A 17,879-nucleotide genomic window follows, 5' to 3' on the forward strand; every position below is an offset into this window, starting at 1 on the left:
GTAATGCATGGATACACTTGATCTTCCAGAGATAGAAAAACAACTACAAAGAACAATTATAATTCAGATATTTAAAGGGTATATCCAGTTTTTAATACGTATGGCCTATCCTTACAATTAAAGGGATCCTATCTTTCAAACACATTTTTTTCTGAGTAACACGAAGGATTAGCCTTTAGAAAGGCTATTCGTCTCCTACCTTTCATTGTCTTCTCCACGGCGCCGTTCCATAGGAATTCCGGTTTTTGTCAGTATGCAAATGAATTCTCTCGCAGCACTGGGGCGTCCCCAATGCTGCAAGAGAACTCTTCAGCGCCGCTTCATCTTCTTCACCCGTCTTCTTCCTGTGTAGGTTTCAGACTTCTAGGCCTCGGGCAGAGTAGACTGCGCATGCCCACAGGTCACAAGAAAATGGCCTCTTACACAGTATGTAGCGGCCATTTTCTCGTGGCCTGTGGGCATATGCAGTCTGCTCTGCCCGAGGACATTGCTAGAGGCGTATTTTACGCTAGAAAGCTCAGGTATGGACAGGACAGGGATTGGGTGAAATATAAACTTTATTCATGTTTTGTGTATATGTTATGTAAGTGTTTGGTGCGACTTTTTTTTTTTGGCGCTGCAACCTGGACAATGGTAAATGTCTGGTTATGTTCAGGGGGTATAACAAAATAATAGCCCACTAGTAAACCTCAGGGGGGAATTACATTATACCTGTATGTGACAATCAGACAGCAAAAGTACAGTATGCGCTCTGATTGACAGGAGGGGGAAAATAGGGACTGAATCCCTTTTTCCTCCCTCCTGGGGTCACATACAGGTTGTGCACAAAGACAGAGAAAATGCTTCTCTGTCTCTGTGCACGCTCCTCCTCCTCCCCCCTTCCTGTTTCACTAATGCTTCCCGAGACAGGATGGCAGGGACACTTTAAAGTCCTGTATCTCAGGACTCGTTTGGCCTATGAAGATAATTTTAGGTTCATTTTAAAGATTAGAATATCATCTTTAAAATGATACCAAGAACTTCATAATAGCCTTTATAAATTTTTAGCAAATTGCTGTTAAAAACACTCTCAAGAATTGAGATCTTCAATGAGATCTCGATCCCCAATAGTGTATTCAACAGTGAATTGCTTTGGCACAGTAAGGGTTAACGTTAAGAACTTGATATCAATTTAAAGAATAGATTCTCGTCTTTACAATGAATCTAAAATTATCTTCATAGCCCAAACAAGACCAGAGATATGGGCATTAGAAATAAGGACGTAGCAGCTATGTCCTCGGCTAGGCAAGTGACACCCTGGGAGGACGTAGAGCTACGTCTTTGGCAGTGAAATGGTTAATGTGCAGTACCAAAACCTACTGCTACCAATCATATGGAGAGTGCGTAAAGAGTACCGGGAACCATGTTATCCTGGAGCAGATAATCTGCGGGGTCCCAGGTGTTGGACTGTCACAGATCTAGTATTGATGACCTATCCTAAGGATAGGCCATTAATATTAGAAACTGGATAACTCCTTTAACAGAGAACCAATTTAACATGTGATTTGCTTCCTATATGAAAGACTAGCCTCTGCCCTCGGCTTCGTCGGAGTGATGTTGGCGTCGTTGATCCGCCTATATTCAGCAAATTGCTGCAGTCGATGGCTTGCCTGTTCCGGCATTACCTGCTGCTGAACTTGTTCCTCACACCGTGCCTATGATTGTTCCGGCATCTCAGCAGTTCACTGGGACGCCATGTAATGAGCCTGGTGTTGGTGTTGATGATTCTTCTGCTCCAGCGTTTCGACAGCTGTCAAGCTGGCCTGCTGCTGAACTCGTTCCTCGGTCTGTGCCCGTGATTGTTCCGGAATCTCAGCAGCTCGCTGGGAAGCCATATAATGGGCGTATTGTCCAAACACGCAAACACACAAACGTTCATATTTATAATATTAGGATTTACTTTCAATTTAAAATACAACCCCTCCCCCACCATCACCAATAGTCAGGAACTTTCACCACTTCAAACATATCCATCCTTTTACATCATATAATAGTTGATTCTCCACTAATTTTGGAATTTTTCCTCTATCCTTCACCATTCCTGAGGAAGAAAAAATGTCTTTGTACCGTGGTAGCCAGTGGATATGAAATGAAAGAAATTTTTTGAGAGAAGTACTCAGTAGTTGATACCTTTTTTAATGGCTAACTTAAAAATTTTTTTGATGACATATCGAGCATATATATATATATATATATATATATATATATATATATATATATATACTGTACTGTCTTCCATCTATTTTGCATCTAACATTCCATTCCTATATATATATATATATATATATATATATATATATATATATGCCTAACTTCAGAAATTGTGTTATACCATTCTGATGAAGAGACCTCTATAGAGTCTCGAAAGCTCGATATGTCATCAAAATTTTTTTGAAGTTAGCCATTAAAAAAGGTATCATTCCTGAGGAATGAATGCTGTTAGTTTTGGTGCCTGATATACTATTTAGTCTCTGTCAGGAGGGCGGTGTCAGACAAGGGTGTGATTCTGAGCTCTGACCCTGGCTGCCTCGGATTGGAACTCTGAATCATACCTTCGCCTGACATTACAGAGCTTAAATAGTACAACAGACATCAAGACAAACTGTGCTTGTTGCTCGGTAATGGTGGGGGCTAGAGAGATAATTCCAACTGTGCTGGAATCAGTGGAAATCCTAATGCTTTTGTAAGTCATTTTGAACAATTGTATTCTTCCATCTTTGGGGTAAAAGTTTGGTTAATGCCCTTTTCTGTTCCAGCATGACTGTGTCCCAGGATACAAAGCAGGTCCATAAAGGCATGGTTGGATGTGCTTTGTATTACTGTGGGTTCTAATCATTGCCGCACCTCCCATGAGGCGACCTGAAGCGGCCACTTCAGGTGGCGCTATGCCAGGGCCTCGGGAGGGCGGCATTTTTGCTGACCTAAGCCAGTCCAGGACAAGCTGTCCTGGACTGGCTTAGTGTCACCGTGTCTGCAGCCCGACACGGGAAGCGAGCGGTGTATTGGGGTGGCCCTGCTGGACGCAGCGCTGCTCCAGCAGCCGCCCCTCACACCCAGGCAGAGAGCAGGTCCTCTCCCTGCCTGCTCTCTGCCTGCGAACGCCGCTCGCTCTGCTCTGCCCCGCCCCCTTTCCACTCGGCCCTGCCCCTTCCGCCCGGCCACGCCCCTTTCTTGTGAACCCCGCCCCCTCAGGCTTTCTGACGTCCGCTTCAGGCGGCAGAAAGCCCAGGTTCACCCCTGGTTGTAATGATATTCTAATGATATTGAAAATCCAGAATGCTACACATCTGATGATTTTAATCAAAAGATCGAACATAAGTAAGCACATACAAGACAATAAATAAGAATATAATCAAACTTGTGTCAATCCTCGGGTGAACCCAGTGTCATCTAGGTGACACCCTAAGGTATACTGTACATACAAATCACAGATGATGAGAACCTATCAGACGTCTGGTCAGTGGTTTGTCTGGCATAGCATATTCTCAGCTTTTATAGTGTTCCAGGCCCCTTCTTAATCTATAGACTTCTCCAGAAACTGCATGTACGCTTGTCTTCTGGTGACTGATTTGGAATTTGACCTTACACCTTTTGTATCAGACTGTACCAAGACACTTTAGAAAGCTTAAAAGAAAGCTAAGGCTAGATTCACATAAAAGAGGTGCAAAATAGCCGTGAAAAACATCAATTTTTCACTGCTGTCTTATACCCAAGGGGCACCCGTCCTCACAGATCCCTCATACATTTCTATGGCGGGATCTGTAAAAATGGCCAAAAATAAGACAAAAATAAGAGTCATTTGAATATCCCCCATTCACTGACATTGAAATGAATGCTTCTTTTGACATCCCTTAAAAAAGGAAGTCACACAGCCATTCATTACTTTTAAGTAGGTATACAAATAAATGCTACACAGTAAGAATGCTTTCCAAAGTCAAAGTGTTACTTGTTTCTATTCTCAGTTAACAAAATGCAAAGTGAAGGAATAAAAACCTAAATCACATCAATACATGATATGGCCGTGCTGTCTTTGCATTCTCATTTTTTCTTCATTGCGTTGAATAGAGTTCTTAAGGACATTGGCCGTATCTTTGGGTTCGTTGCCTGTATTATTAAGGCCTCTCCAACAAAAGCAGTTTGTTTGCCGGAGGGCTGGAGAGTGGTATAATAAGAAGTGTCTGCAGCAACAGTGAATCATGGTAAAGTATGAGGCTGCATTTCAGGAGATTGAGTTGGGGATTTGGTCAGGATTCATCCTGAGAAATTCAGGCGGATACTTATCCGTCAAGTACCATCAAGGTAGAGTCTGGTTGGCTCCAAATTTACTCGGCAGAAGGACAACAACCCCAAACATACAACCAATGTTATAGAAGAATCCTGAAAGTGATGATATGACCGCCACAGAGCCCTGATCTCAAAATCATTGAATCTGTCTGGGATTATATAAAGAGACAGACAGATTTTAGAAAGCTAGGTAGGTAAAAAAGCCTCCCATTGATTTCAATGGGTAGCGCGCGTATGCTGGCACCCATAGAAAGCAATGGGATCTGGTTTTTACGTGTTCATTCTGAACGAGTTTTACGTTCAGAATGAGCGGAGTGTAACTCCGTGTGAAGGCTCCCTTAAACATCCAGCCATTAGTTACTTTTTTTTTTGCCAATGTATCTGGCAGAAACACAACATACATGAGAAGATCACCTGGCCACACTAAGGAAATCATGGCTGGGTTTCTGACAACTCCCAGACCATAGAAAGTCTCTGCATTCATGGTCATATCCATTGACAACAGATCAAGACAACAGATTGTCATCATAAATTTGCAAAGCGTTTTTCTGCTTCTATTATACCTATACGGAAAACATCAATATTTCCGTAGGTATAATTGACATACTGCGTTTTTGAAACCGCAGCCTCATGTAGCCTTTTTTTTCTGCAATGTGTAAGTGGGATTATCCAGTATCCCACTTACTTTGCAGGTACTGTAAAATGTGGCGTTTTTACAAGGTGCGATCTCACCTATTCTTGGCTTTGACTCAAAAAAACACAACAAAATCTGCAACCTAAAAGCAGAGTTTCTGCAATGGAGGGGTGTCTCAGCCTTAGGCTCATGTTACGAAAAAGCAGCTTTTTTGTTGTTGCAGATCTTGCTGTGTTTTATGAGCCAAAGTATGGAGTGAATTTAGCAGGGGGGGATAAGTATAAGAACTTCCAATATATTTCCCACTCCTATTGAAGCCATTCTTGGCTTTGGCACAAAAAAAACGCAGCAAAATCCGCAACAAAAAAGCAGCTTTTCCACTATGTGGGGCCTCACGCTGAAGTTGAAAATCTACACTTTTCAGTCACACCTTGATAGCTTTGTTTCACATTGTACTGTTGTGCGGTCTCTCTGCTTTTGCATACACATTTGCACTGCCATAGCCTTGTAACATGATCGTATGGCAGAAGGATGCCAGCACTGTCTGTCTCCCACACACAGCACGCCTGGCGTAACACAACGCCCTTGAAGAATTCCTGTATTTTGTATCTAACCAAAGCCCATGTTAGGAAGTGATACTGACAGAGACTTTCCAAACTGTCTGCACTTTCACTGCCTGAAATAAATGTCATAATGCCAGCTTTCATCACTGCGGGTGAAATCATACCAGGAGCAGCTGTAAGCGGAAGAATGATGCTCCTGTCTGCAAATGAAAAACAGAAAATAAGATTTATCCAGAGTTCTAAAAAGGATGTAGCCAGGTGCACCTACAGGGACCAAGGACTACATAGCAAAGGCTAGCAGAGATATGCTATATCTCCAGCCTCATCATGGTCATCACTGCGCCATCCATAGTTGTGGTCACAATACGGTAAACCACACGTTATATAAGGGTTTCATTTCCATGGAATTAATGTTCTGCTCCACAGCAGAGTATACTGAGCAACATACCTTACATTATCTTTTATATATAGAAACAGTATTTACAAGGGTCAATTCTGTGTGTATATATTATAAAGGGGTGCGGTTCATGGCAGGAAGCGATTTACCCCAACCACCCTATTGCAAGTAAGGCTGCTTTCACACGGAGTAACTCTCATTGAAATCAATGGGAGGCTTTTTAAGCCATTGATTTCAATTTGTAGCACGTGTAAGACGGCATCCATTGAAGTCAATTGGATTCTGTTTTACAGCGCTCACTCTGACACGTGTTTACGTGTCAAAATGAACGGAGCGTTACTCCGTGTGAAAGCAACCTAAGGGTGCATGCACACTACGTAACGCCGGGCGTGTATGAGAGCCGTACACGCCGGCGTTACAGCAGGGCTGCCGAACACTTCCCATTCACTTCAATGGGAGCGCTCGTAAACGCCGATGTTACGAGCGCTCCCATTGAAGTGAATGGAGAGTGTTCGGCAGTCTGCTGTAATGCCGGCGTGTACGGCTGTGATACACGCCCGGCGTTACTCAGTGTGCATGCACCCTAACAGTGCAAGATTGTCAGGCTTACCCATTCACTGCAGTTATCAGGGGTGCCTGTAGGTGGCAGAGTGAAGAGTTTTGATGTTTGTAGTATGATATAAAATTCATTGTTAGAATATATACAGACACTTGTGCTCGATCCCATTTCCTCATCTTATTAGGATAGTGATTCATGAAGAAATCACTAGCTTTTATTCATATTGATCTATACAACGTTCTGTCAAGTATCAATTATGGCAAATGTTATGTTTATGACTAAAAGCAAAAGGCAACTGCTAAAAATATGTTTGGGCCACAATTACAGGAAGATGTTGCAATGATTGTCGCTAATCTATTGGTTTTGGTTTCAGAGATTCCAACCCCTTATTATTTTGGTGGTAGACTGACAATAGCTAAGTGAGCTGTGCTTAGAGCATGCTGACAATGTGAACGGGAATCTGGTAATATTTGCATGAGGGGCATTCACACATTGCAGTAGGATGTATCAAAACTGCATTGGAAAAAATGACATGCGTTTTGTTGTGATTTGAGGTGTACGATCTCAGTTTTACAGATAAAACATCTTTTTTTCACCTGTAAAATCCAAAGTTGCATGCTTTAACTGCACCCCAACTGCACTGTGTGAATGTACTCTTATAAACAGTATTACGCTAGGTTCACCTCTCCATTGTTCAGGTCCATCAGAAAAACTGCACCGCTAAAACAGAGTTAACACACAAAGTCCAATGGACCCCATAGACTATAATGGGGTCCATTGTTATAAAACTGAAACTAGCGGAGGAAAAGAGTCCTCAGTGCAGATTCTCAGGCGGAGTCTCCAGTGGAAACTCTGATGGAGAGATGAACACAGTGTCAGAGCATAAGTCATTGGATGACTGTGATAAGGAATGTGGTATGAAGAGCACAACATAACCAAAGCAACCGCATGACCTTGCATGAACTTGTAGACTGGATCAGATTATGGTTGCGTGCCCTAGATCTCCTACAGGTCCTTTAACAGTCAAACTTCTTCCTCAGCAACCGAGTCCTGTATGTCTCCTATTTACCGTATATACTCGAGTATAAGCCGACCCGAATATAAGCCAAGGCCCCTAATTTTACCACAAAAAACTGGGAAAACTTATTGACTCGAGTATAAGCTGAGGGGGGGAGGGGAATGCAGCAGGTACTGGAAAATTTCAAAAATTAAAATGGTCGGAGTTTTTGGGTGCAGTAAAAAAAATTTTTTGCTGACTCGAGTATAAGCCGAGGGGGCTTTTTCAGCACAAAAACTGTGTTGAAAAATTCGGCTTATACTCAAGTATATACGGTAAAAGGGAGGCAGAGATCGAAAAAGAACACTGAAAAATAAATGCCTTGCCTGATCTTGTAGTGGGTTCTGCAGCTAAACCTGCGGCAAAAGACACTCATCTGATCACCCAGTGATAGGGATATATATATATATATATATATATATATATATATATATATATATACATATGTGTGTACATATACAGTCCTATGAAAAAGTTTGGGCACCCCTATTAATCTTAATCATTTTTAGTTCTAAATATTTTGGTATTTGCAGCAGCCATTTCAGTTTGATATATCTAATAACTGATGGACACAGTAATATTTCAGGATTGAAATGAGGTTTATTGTACTAACAGAAAATGTGCAATATGCATTAAACCAAAATTTGACCGATGCAAAAGTATGGGCACCTCAACAGAAAAGTGACATTAATATTTAGTAGATTCTCCTTTTGCAAAGATAACAGCCTCTAGTCGCTTCCTGTAGCTTTTAATCAGTGAATGGGGAGTGCCGGCGTATACGGCAAGCTCTGCTCATGCCGGAGTGTACACGCCGGCACTCCCCATTCACTTCAATGGGACTGCACGGAGTGAAAGAAGCAGCCCATTCATTTCTATGGGGAGCGCTCGTATCCCCGCTCCCATAGAAATGAATGGAGCTGCTTTAGACGCCGCTTATTCTGAACGTGTTTTACGTTCAGAATAAGCTAGCGTTTACTCAGTGTGAATGCACCCTAAGTCTGCAGAGCTTTTCTCTGTGAACTTTCTATCCCTATTATAACTATACAGAAAATGCCAGCGTTTCCATAGGTATAATTGACATGCTGCGATTTAAAAAAAACGTAACATTTCTGCTATGGATATTTTTTTGCAATGTATGGATGGGATTTGCCAGAGTCCCATCTACTTTGCAGGTACTGTAAAACACTGTTTTATGCTGTCGTGGCATTTTCGCAAAGTGGGGCCCCAACTTTACATGTATGTCAGGGGAACTTCTGTTCTTAAGATAGATGGGATTCCCATACTTTGGTCATTTATGGCATATTCTTTGAAAAGGAGATACCCCTGTAATGCATAGACTTTAGGCACATTTACTAAGACCCTTGCACCAGAATATTTTTAACTGCACCTACGTTTTGACCATAATCTGTTTAGAAAAAGTGTCTCCTTCGTAGTTCAACTCAACGATAAATTTGTCTAAAGTGTCTAGACAAGGGAGCGTGATTTTGTTGAGTCTTGAGACAGATTTCGTAGTGATGCATGCCAGTTCTTTGCTCATAGTAATGGTCTAAATCAGACGAACTAAGGCTCATTTCACATCTGCGTTCGGGGTTATTTTGTTCCCCTCTTCTCATGAAAAATGTGGATAAAAAAGTGCCGCATTTTTTGTGTAGAAACTGAGCGGAAACCACGTGGACCCTATTATAGTCTGTGGGATCTGCAGGTTTCCTAAGGTAACTGCTTTTTTTATGTGGATTAGGTTTCTGTTCAGGGAGTCCCCAAGCGGACTCCCTGAACTGAAACCAATGTGCAGATGTGAACTGGGCCTAAGAGCTCCTGAAAATAGAAGAATATCTAACTTTTTGCAAAATGCCCCAAATCTATCATAGAATGTTCTCCACTGTGATGAATTTGGTGCATTTTGTGACTGTACAATATAATTTTACACCATAAACTTATCAACAGCATTAGTAAGAATTAAGCTATTTTTATGGGAGTAAGGCCCCGACAATTAACATTCGTCATATGCTTGCAGCCAGATGTTACACGCGCTTCTGTCCAAACCTGCGCTTCTGTTCCTATAATACAAAGCCCAGCATCCGTTCTTTGCAAAATTAAGAATGATTTTTATGTCATGGTTAGGGTAAGTTCACACGGGTTTTTGTTGATCCAGAACCTGAGGCGGAGGCGAAGCCGTGACTGAATGCCAGTGCAGTGCACTGCGCACTCTGCTCTGGATTAGGCCCAATGAATGGGCCTAGTCGGGAGGAGGGAGTGACTTCAGGCCGAATCGCGAGGCATCTACATTTTATTTTTTTTTTACTTTGCAAAGTATAGTAAAAATGTGATGTGAACCTAACCTTACATATAAAGAAGTGAACATTAATTATTGATCGGCTCGCCCCCTTGTAAAGAGCAGCAGTGTGAACAGGACATGGTGCTCACCCTCTAGATGTGCACAAGTTGTCATGTACTGATAGCAAGCAGAGCTCTTCATAATGGAGAGGAACTGAAACATAAATGGGGAACATTTATCAAACCTCTTGCACCTATTTTTTTAACATTTTATGCTCAGTGCCAAGGTTTATCATTCGTTTGATCATATTTTGAAGGCTTTTACACCAGGCTCTTCCAGTTTCTTTTTTTTTTTTTTTTTTTTCTTCTTCTTCAGGAAAAGTGACTTTGGTTTATTTGAAGTAACATTTAAATATTTTTGCATTTATGAATGTGCCCTTTTGGAAAAAAGGTGCACCTACTCTACTATACATGGATAGGGTAAAAACACAACATATCTCACAGTATTGGAATCACAAGTTCCATTTGGTGAATTTTGTGCAAAATTTATGTGCGTCATTTCTGATAAATTAGGTGCAGATATTAGACAAAAAAAAGGGCAAGTCAGGACAATGAATAGAAATGAATGAATGATTAGAAATAGCTGCTCGTTCCTGGAACATGTCCTTTATCATGTAAATATGGATTCCTGTTCACTTTATGATTGATTCCTGCACTGTAGAAATATTTGTCCTTGTATACATGATTGTCCATATACTCTTTTTTTATTATTCTTTCATTCATTTTGGATTATGAAAAATTCCATATGTCAATAAACATTAGGAACAGGTTGTATAGGATTCACTCATAGTCTGTCTATGGGGACTGCAAGACCTTCATCCAATGCCTTATTCAAACATTTACATTTGCTTACGTGTGAGGTCAATGACATTTACAGACAACACAGCACCCTGCTAACTTGCGTGTTGCTGTCTGTAGTTAATCCACTTTTCATGTCTGGGAAAAGCAGATGACCTTTCTTTTTTTGTATGTCCTACTTTGTATGTCACAGACCCGTAGACTTTCATTGGTGTGATGCATCCGTGATACATTACTTATGGTCTGCAAAAAAACTAAAAGTAGTTGTCTGAAGTAACACATTGAAATGGTTGTGTATGTATGCAGATGGCACACGTATGTGATATGTGGATGTGTGAATAAGGCCTAAGATAGTATCAGGGATCTGATAGGATCTGATTGTTCACTAGGTGCCACTTATTAAAAGGCAGAATGCAGCAAACTATTTGAAAACATTAGAATGGTTTCCTAATGGAGAATGTCTGTGACTGTAAGCCCATTAATACCATAGATAATATTTTTTGGTGACACCCCTTTTACAAAAAGACAATGACTCTCCTGATCAGGTTTAGTAACATGCACACAATGATGATATTATTATGCATTATTACGCATCTTATGGTAGCAAAATAATGCCAATGTTATTCCAGTCTAAGGCTAGGACCACACACAGAAAATCGCTGCAAAAAAAAAGACTGCGGAAAAGACCACGATAGAAACGCGTGGTGAGTTTTTCTGCAGAGTTTTCCTCTGCTGACTTTCTGCCTCTATTGCATCTATACGGAAAACACCGGCATATCCATAGGCTGCGATTTATTAAAACACATGCATTTTTGAAATCTCAACATTTCCACTGCATATTTTTTATGCAGAATCTTATCCACTGTGTAGATACTGTAAAACGCAGTGTTTTTACACAGAAACAAATGTTAGGTATGATACGGTAAATACTGCAGCCTGGACTGCAGCCAGAACTGAAATAAGTGTTCAGTCCCTTTGCTGTGACACTCATATTTAACTCACATGCTGTCCATTTCCTTCTGATCTTCCTTGAGATGGTTCTGCTCCTTCATTGGAGTCCAGCTGTGTTTAATTAAACTGATTGGACTTGATTAGGAGAGACACACTCCTGTCTATATAAGACCTCACAGCTCACAGTGCAAGTCAGAGCAAATGAGAATTGTGAGGTCAAATAAATTGCCCAAGGAGCTCAGAGACAGAATGGTGGCAAGGCACAGATCTGTCCACAGTTTCAAAAGAATTTCTTCAGCACTCAAGGTTCCTAAGAGCACAGTGGCTTCCATAATCCTTGGACGAAGTTTAGGGCAACCAGAACTCTTCCTAGACTTGGCCATCCAGCCAAACTGAGCAATCATGAGAGAAGAACCTTGATGAGAGAGGTAAAGAAGAACTCAAAGATCAAAGAACTGTGGCTGAGCTCCAGAGATGCAGTAGGGAGATGGAAGAAAGTTCCACAAAGTCTACTATCACTGCAGCCCTCCACCAGTCAGGGCTTTATGGCATAGTGGCCCAAAGGAAGCCTGTCCTTAGTGCAAGACATATGAAAGCCCACATAGAGTTTGCCAAAAACCACATGAAGGACTCCCAGACTATGAGAAATAAGATTCTCTGGTCTTATGAGGTGAAGATTGAACTTTTTGGCATTCATTTTAAGCGGTATGTGTGGAGAAAACCAGGCACTGCTCATCACCTGCCCAATAAAATCCCAACAGTGAAACATGGTGGTGGCAGCATCATGCTATGGGGGTGTTTTTCAGCTGCAGGGACAGGAAAACTGGTTGCAAATGAAGGAAAGATGATTGCGGCCAAGTACAGTGATATCCTGGAAGAAAACCTCTTCCAGAGTGCTCTGGACCTCAAACTGGGCCGAAGGTTCACATTCCAACAAGACAATGACCCTAAGCACACAGCTAAAATAACAAAGGAGAACAACTATGTGACCATTCTTGACTGACCCAGCCAGAGCCCTGACCTCAACCCAATTGAACATCTCTGGAGAGACCTGAAAATGGCTGTCCACCAAAGTTCACCATCCAATGTGTTATCAGTACTCAGCTATAGGATGGGGAAGGGAATTATCAGAGGGGAACCCTACAAACCGCCCTTGTTCTACTGCATAGCAGTGTCTCGACAGGCTCAATCGGACTCAACTTAGTTTGGCTATTATATAATTGTTTTCTACTGTAGAGTGTACCCACTTCTTGTAACGGGTTGTCATCTATAGTTACAGCCATAGCAGCTGCTATGGGACCCTCAGTGTCAAAGAGGCCCAACCATCTGGCCTTAATCAAACAAAAGAATGGAGAATACACAACATTATTTTTGGCATATTAAAGGTGACCTCCAGTGTTGCTATATTGCTGGCGTTCTTGTCTGCTGTCAGAAAAATGGGAATGGGCGCAGATCTGGCAGTATTGTCGCACCTGTATGAAGATCAAAGCCTTTCCAGCATAATGTAAGTAAGGTTTAGGGCGTTGTATGGTTGTTAACATTATTGCCTGATCTGGCAGCTGCATCCCCCAGTGACATAAGATATCGTATATCAGATTAGACCTTGCGTACACAATGATGCTTAATCTGACCTGTAATGTTCATGTGATATGGGATGGGGGGGGGCATTCAAAACTGTTATAGGGTTCAGTTCCTTACAATTACACCATGCTTCTAGTGCTGTTTGGCTAGCTTGGTACCTAGTCTAAAACAGGTACTGGTACAAGGTACTATTGGAACTTTTTGCCAAAAGTGGGTTGAGGTGAGCTGAGGCGATTCAGTAGCATGCAGTGGATAAGGGACTTGTATCCTAATAACTATCACTTGATTTCAATGATATTGCTGGTTGCTCAGAGTTGCAACCCCCTGATCCAAGAGCTGAGTTTACATTCAGACATCACCCCCTGGTCTGACATCTGTGATGGTGCATCCTGTGTATTCAGTATCTATCAACCACTGGCTGATAAGAATGGGGTGGTGACGTTCTGATGTCTGATAATGCACATAGCTACATTAACATGTTCTATGCTTTTGAAAAATTCAAATGAACACATTGCTGATCTGCTAGATGTGAACACAGTGGAAAATATATTGCACAAAAGGTCAGCAGCACCTTGATCCGGTTAAAATATAACCTTTATTTCATGCTTAAAAGTCCATAATAGGAACGTGCTGACAGACAACAGAAAACATAGAAAAAACGCATAAAAAACGCGTTTTTTATGCGTTTTTTCTATGTTTTCTGTTGTCTGTCAGCACGTTCCTATTATGGACTTTTAAGCATGAAATAAAGGTTATATTTTAACCGGATCAAGGTGCTGCGGACCTTTTGTGCAATATATTTTCCATTAAATTTGTCCTCTGAAGTCCGGGAATCTACAGGTCGTGCACCCTTTCTGGTTCGGTCTTATGGTGAGTGGCAGTGTGCACATACTTCATATTTTTTGTTGATGTAAACACAGTACCACAGAAATTTACATTATAGCAAAGCACTCCCTGGTAAAGTATGTCAGTAATGTGGGGGATACGTTGTGTGGACGGGAGGCTCCAGCTGGGGATGAGGTGTGATGTCATTAGAGCTCCTCCATCAGGGTGCGGTGCGAGAAGAAATATCACATTTACTTGGCAAACAGTAAATATAATGATTAACCATTGCTTAGCCTGGTTATAAAGCTGCTATTACAGATGCTGTTTTTCCTATACCAATGAAAATGGCTATCACTGATAAACAATGCAAAAACCAATTATTCTTCCATTAACACCATTTACAAAATGGGGGTTGGCCATATTTTTTGCAGCTGAGCTTTTTTTAGGCCAAAGCGCCATGTTGCGATTTGGCCACGACGGACATCATTTTACAGTACCTGCAAAGTGGATGGGATTTTGGCTAATCCCATCCCCACATTGCAGAAAAATATTCACAGCGGTAATGCTGCGATTTCAATAACCGTTGCGGTTTTGTAAATCAGCATGTCAATTATACCTAACGAAAGGCTGATGTTTTCCATATAGGTATAATAAGGACTGATAGTCCACAGAAGAGAACTCTGCAGACTAGCCATTGACTAGTTTTACAATGTATCTCCATGTAGGCCACTCACCCTTTTCTCACCAAAAAGTGGAGCAAATGCTTCATAAATGAAGTGCAGGGCAGAAAAAGACGTATTGTGTAAAGGCATTGTGTAAAGACGTGCGTATCTAATCCTCTGGCATGTGTAACTATGCGCAGACGTGCATATCTAATGCTGCGGCATGTGTCACTGTGCATAGACGCACGTATCTAATCCTCCGGCCTGTGGAACTGTGTGAAGACGTGCGTATCTAATCCTCTGGCATGTGGTACTGTGTACTGACTTGTGTATCTAATCCTCTAGCGTGTGGTACTGTGTAAAGACATGCGTATCTAATCCTCCAGCATGTGGAATTGTGCGCAGACGTGTGTATCTAATCCTGCGGAATGTGGAACTGTGTATAGATGCACGTATCTAATCTTCTGACGTGTGGAACTGTGTGAAGATGCACGTATCTAATCCTCTGGCGTGTAGTACTGTGTGAAGACTCGCATATGTAATCCTCTGGCATGTGGAATTGTGTGTGGATGCTCATATCTAATCTTGTGGAATGTGTAACTGTGTGCATTGGCACATATCCAATCCTCCGGCGTGTGGTATTGTGTGCAGTGGCGCGTGTCTAATCATGCGGTGTGTGGAACAGTGGGCAGACTTGCGTATCTAATCCTCTGGCGTGTGGAACTGTGTGCAGACGTGCATATCTAATCCTTTGACATGTGGAATTGTGTGCAGACGCATGTATCTAATCCTCTGGCATGTGATACTGTGTGCTGACCTGTGTATCTAATCCTCCAGCGTGTGGTACTTTGTGCAGATGCTCAAATCTAATCGTCTTGCATGTGGAACTGTATGCAGACGTACGTATCTAATCTTTCGACATGTTGTACTTTGTGCGGATGCGCGTATCTAATCCTCTGGTGTGTGATACTGTGTGCTGACCTGTGTATCTAATCCTTTGGCGTGTGGTTATGTGTGCAGACATGCGTATCTAATCATTTGGGTTGTGGAACTGTGTGTAGACTTGCATATCTAATCCTCTGGTTTGTGGAACTGTGTGCTGACCTGTGTATCTAATCCTTCCGCGTGTGGTACTTTGAGCAGACACACGTATCTAATCCTTTGGTGTGTGGAACTGTGTGCAGACGCGCATATCTAATCCTCTGGTTTGTGGAACGATGTGCAGACGCGTGTATCTAATCCTTCATTTTGTGGAACTTTGTGCAGACACGCATATTTAAAGGGATTCTACCATTGAAATGAATTTTTTTGGCGATCACACGTCGGAATAGCCTTTAGAAAGGCTATTCGTCTCTTACCTTTAGATGTGGTCTCCGCTGCGCCATTCCTTAGAAATACCAGTTTTTACCGGTATGCAAGTTAGTTATCTCACAGCGATGGGGGCAGGCCCCAGCACTGAGAATACGATGGGGGTGTCCCCACTGCTGCTCGAGAACACGATCCTGCGACGCCTATATCTTCGGCTGGATCCTCCCCTTCTCTGTCGTCTTCCTCCTGCGTCACCTCCGACGCCTGCGCAGTTGGCTCTGCCAGTGAGACACCAGCAGAGCCGAGAGAGCATGCCGGCTGGCGGACATTTTTGGGAGGCCGCTCTTGCTCTTGTAGTTCAATGCAGGAGCGGCCTGTTGGAAAGCTGTATCTCCGGAACGGTAGGTCCGAGTGGGTTGGGGCCTCATCTTAAACCTTCCTGAACACCTGAAGTATCTGTGTGCCAAATTTGGTGAAGATTGGTCCAGTTGTTTGGTCGCGCAGGGTGAAGAGACAGACAAGAATTCATTTTTATAATATAGAGAGATAAGACATCATGATTTAAAAGCCCAGAAACCACCTTCTTATTACAAGGGGTATTAACATTGACTTTTTTTTTTCTACGTAATTCAGTCATTTGGCTCCCAGTGTTTATTTCCTCTGGGATAGGTGATTATTAGATCTATTTTATTACAGACATGGGTGGTAGCTTCTGTCTTTTCCATCTATCCCATCGTGGTGTTCTGACGATAGCTTAAATCTGAACACAAAAGCTGCCCCTACATGTTTCACTATGTAAATGGCGTCCTCCAGTTTCTGTCCCCTGCTTTTTCAACTCACCTTCCTAAAATTTTTAACCTTCCTCTTTCTTATGGAATCTTTCCCTCCTTCTTCAAACATGCTTTTATAACCACACTACTGAAAAAACCTCCCTCGACCCATCCTGTGCTGCCAACAACCAACCAGTCTCTAACCTCCCCTTCATCTCTAAACTCCAGGAACGCTTGGTCTATTCTAATCCGCTATCTCTCTGCTATTTCTCTCCTGGACCCCTTACAATCAGGTTGTCGTGCACTACGCTCTACAAAAATGGCCCTCACAAAAGTCTCCAATGATCTCTTGACGGCTAAATCTAAAGGAAACTATTCACTTCTTATTTTTCTGGATCTCTCAGGAGCATTTGACATTGTAGACCACCATCTTCTCCTCACTATGCTCCACTCTATTGGCCTCAGGGATAGCGCTCTCTCTTGGTTTTCTTCCTATCTCACTGACCGCTCATTTATTATAACATTAACTGTTGCTATTTCTTCTCCTCTGTCCCTTGTGGTTGGGGTTCCTCAAGGGTCGGTCCTGGGCCCCCTTGTCTTCTCTCTGTACACAGTCTCAATTGGACAAACCATCAGCAGATTTGGCTACTGGTACCACCTTTATGATGGTGATACCCAACTATATACCTCATCCTGTGACGTCACCCTGCACTACTACAGAACACCAGTGACTGTCTCTCTGCTGTCTCTAACATCATGTCTTCTCTTTGTCTGAAATTTTTATCTTTCAAAAACTGAACTTCTTGTGTTCCCTCCATCTACTAACCGACCTAACCCTGATATCTCCATTTCTGTCTGTGGCCTTACTGTCATGGTAATGTCTCATATTGTCTGTTCATGTGTCCTCTGATTTATAAAGTGTTACGGAATATGTTGGCGCTATATAAAGTTATTATTATTATATGGGGTTCTCAGGGGTTTTGGAGCTAATAGTATGCTATGTTTGAGCACAGCTTATATATCTGCCCACACAACAGGAAATCTGATCCCTTATCAGTCTTTATATATGTTTACAGCATCAGACAGATAAAAACTTTGTATGAAATAAGAAAACACG

The 17,879-nt window shown here is 42.1% G+C and overlaps 1 protein-coding gene across 1 annotated transcript in view; it reads left to right on the top strand.

Annotated features, from left to right (window-relative positions):
- The window catches only part of LOC142210757 (CMP-N-acetylneuraminate-beta-galactosamide-alpha-2,3-sialyltransferase 4-like), a 121,382-nt gene that overhangs the window by 17,013 nt on the left and 86,490 nt on the right, over window positions 1-17,879 (top strand). The gene's annotated exons all lie outside the window — the stretch shown is intronic.

The sequence above is a fragment of the Leptodactylus fuscus genome, chromosome 6 (genome assembly GCF_031893055.1).
Source record: "Leptodactylus fuscus isolate aLepFus1 chromosome 6, aLepFus1.hap2, whole genome shotgun sequence".
NCBI classification, from domain to species: Eukaryota; Metazoa; Chordata; class Amphibia; order Anura; family Leptodactylidae; genus Leptodactylus; species Leptodactylus fuscus.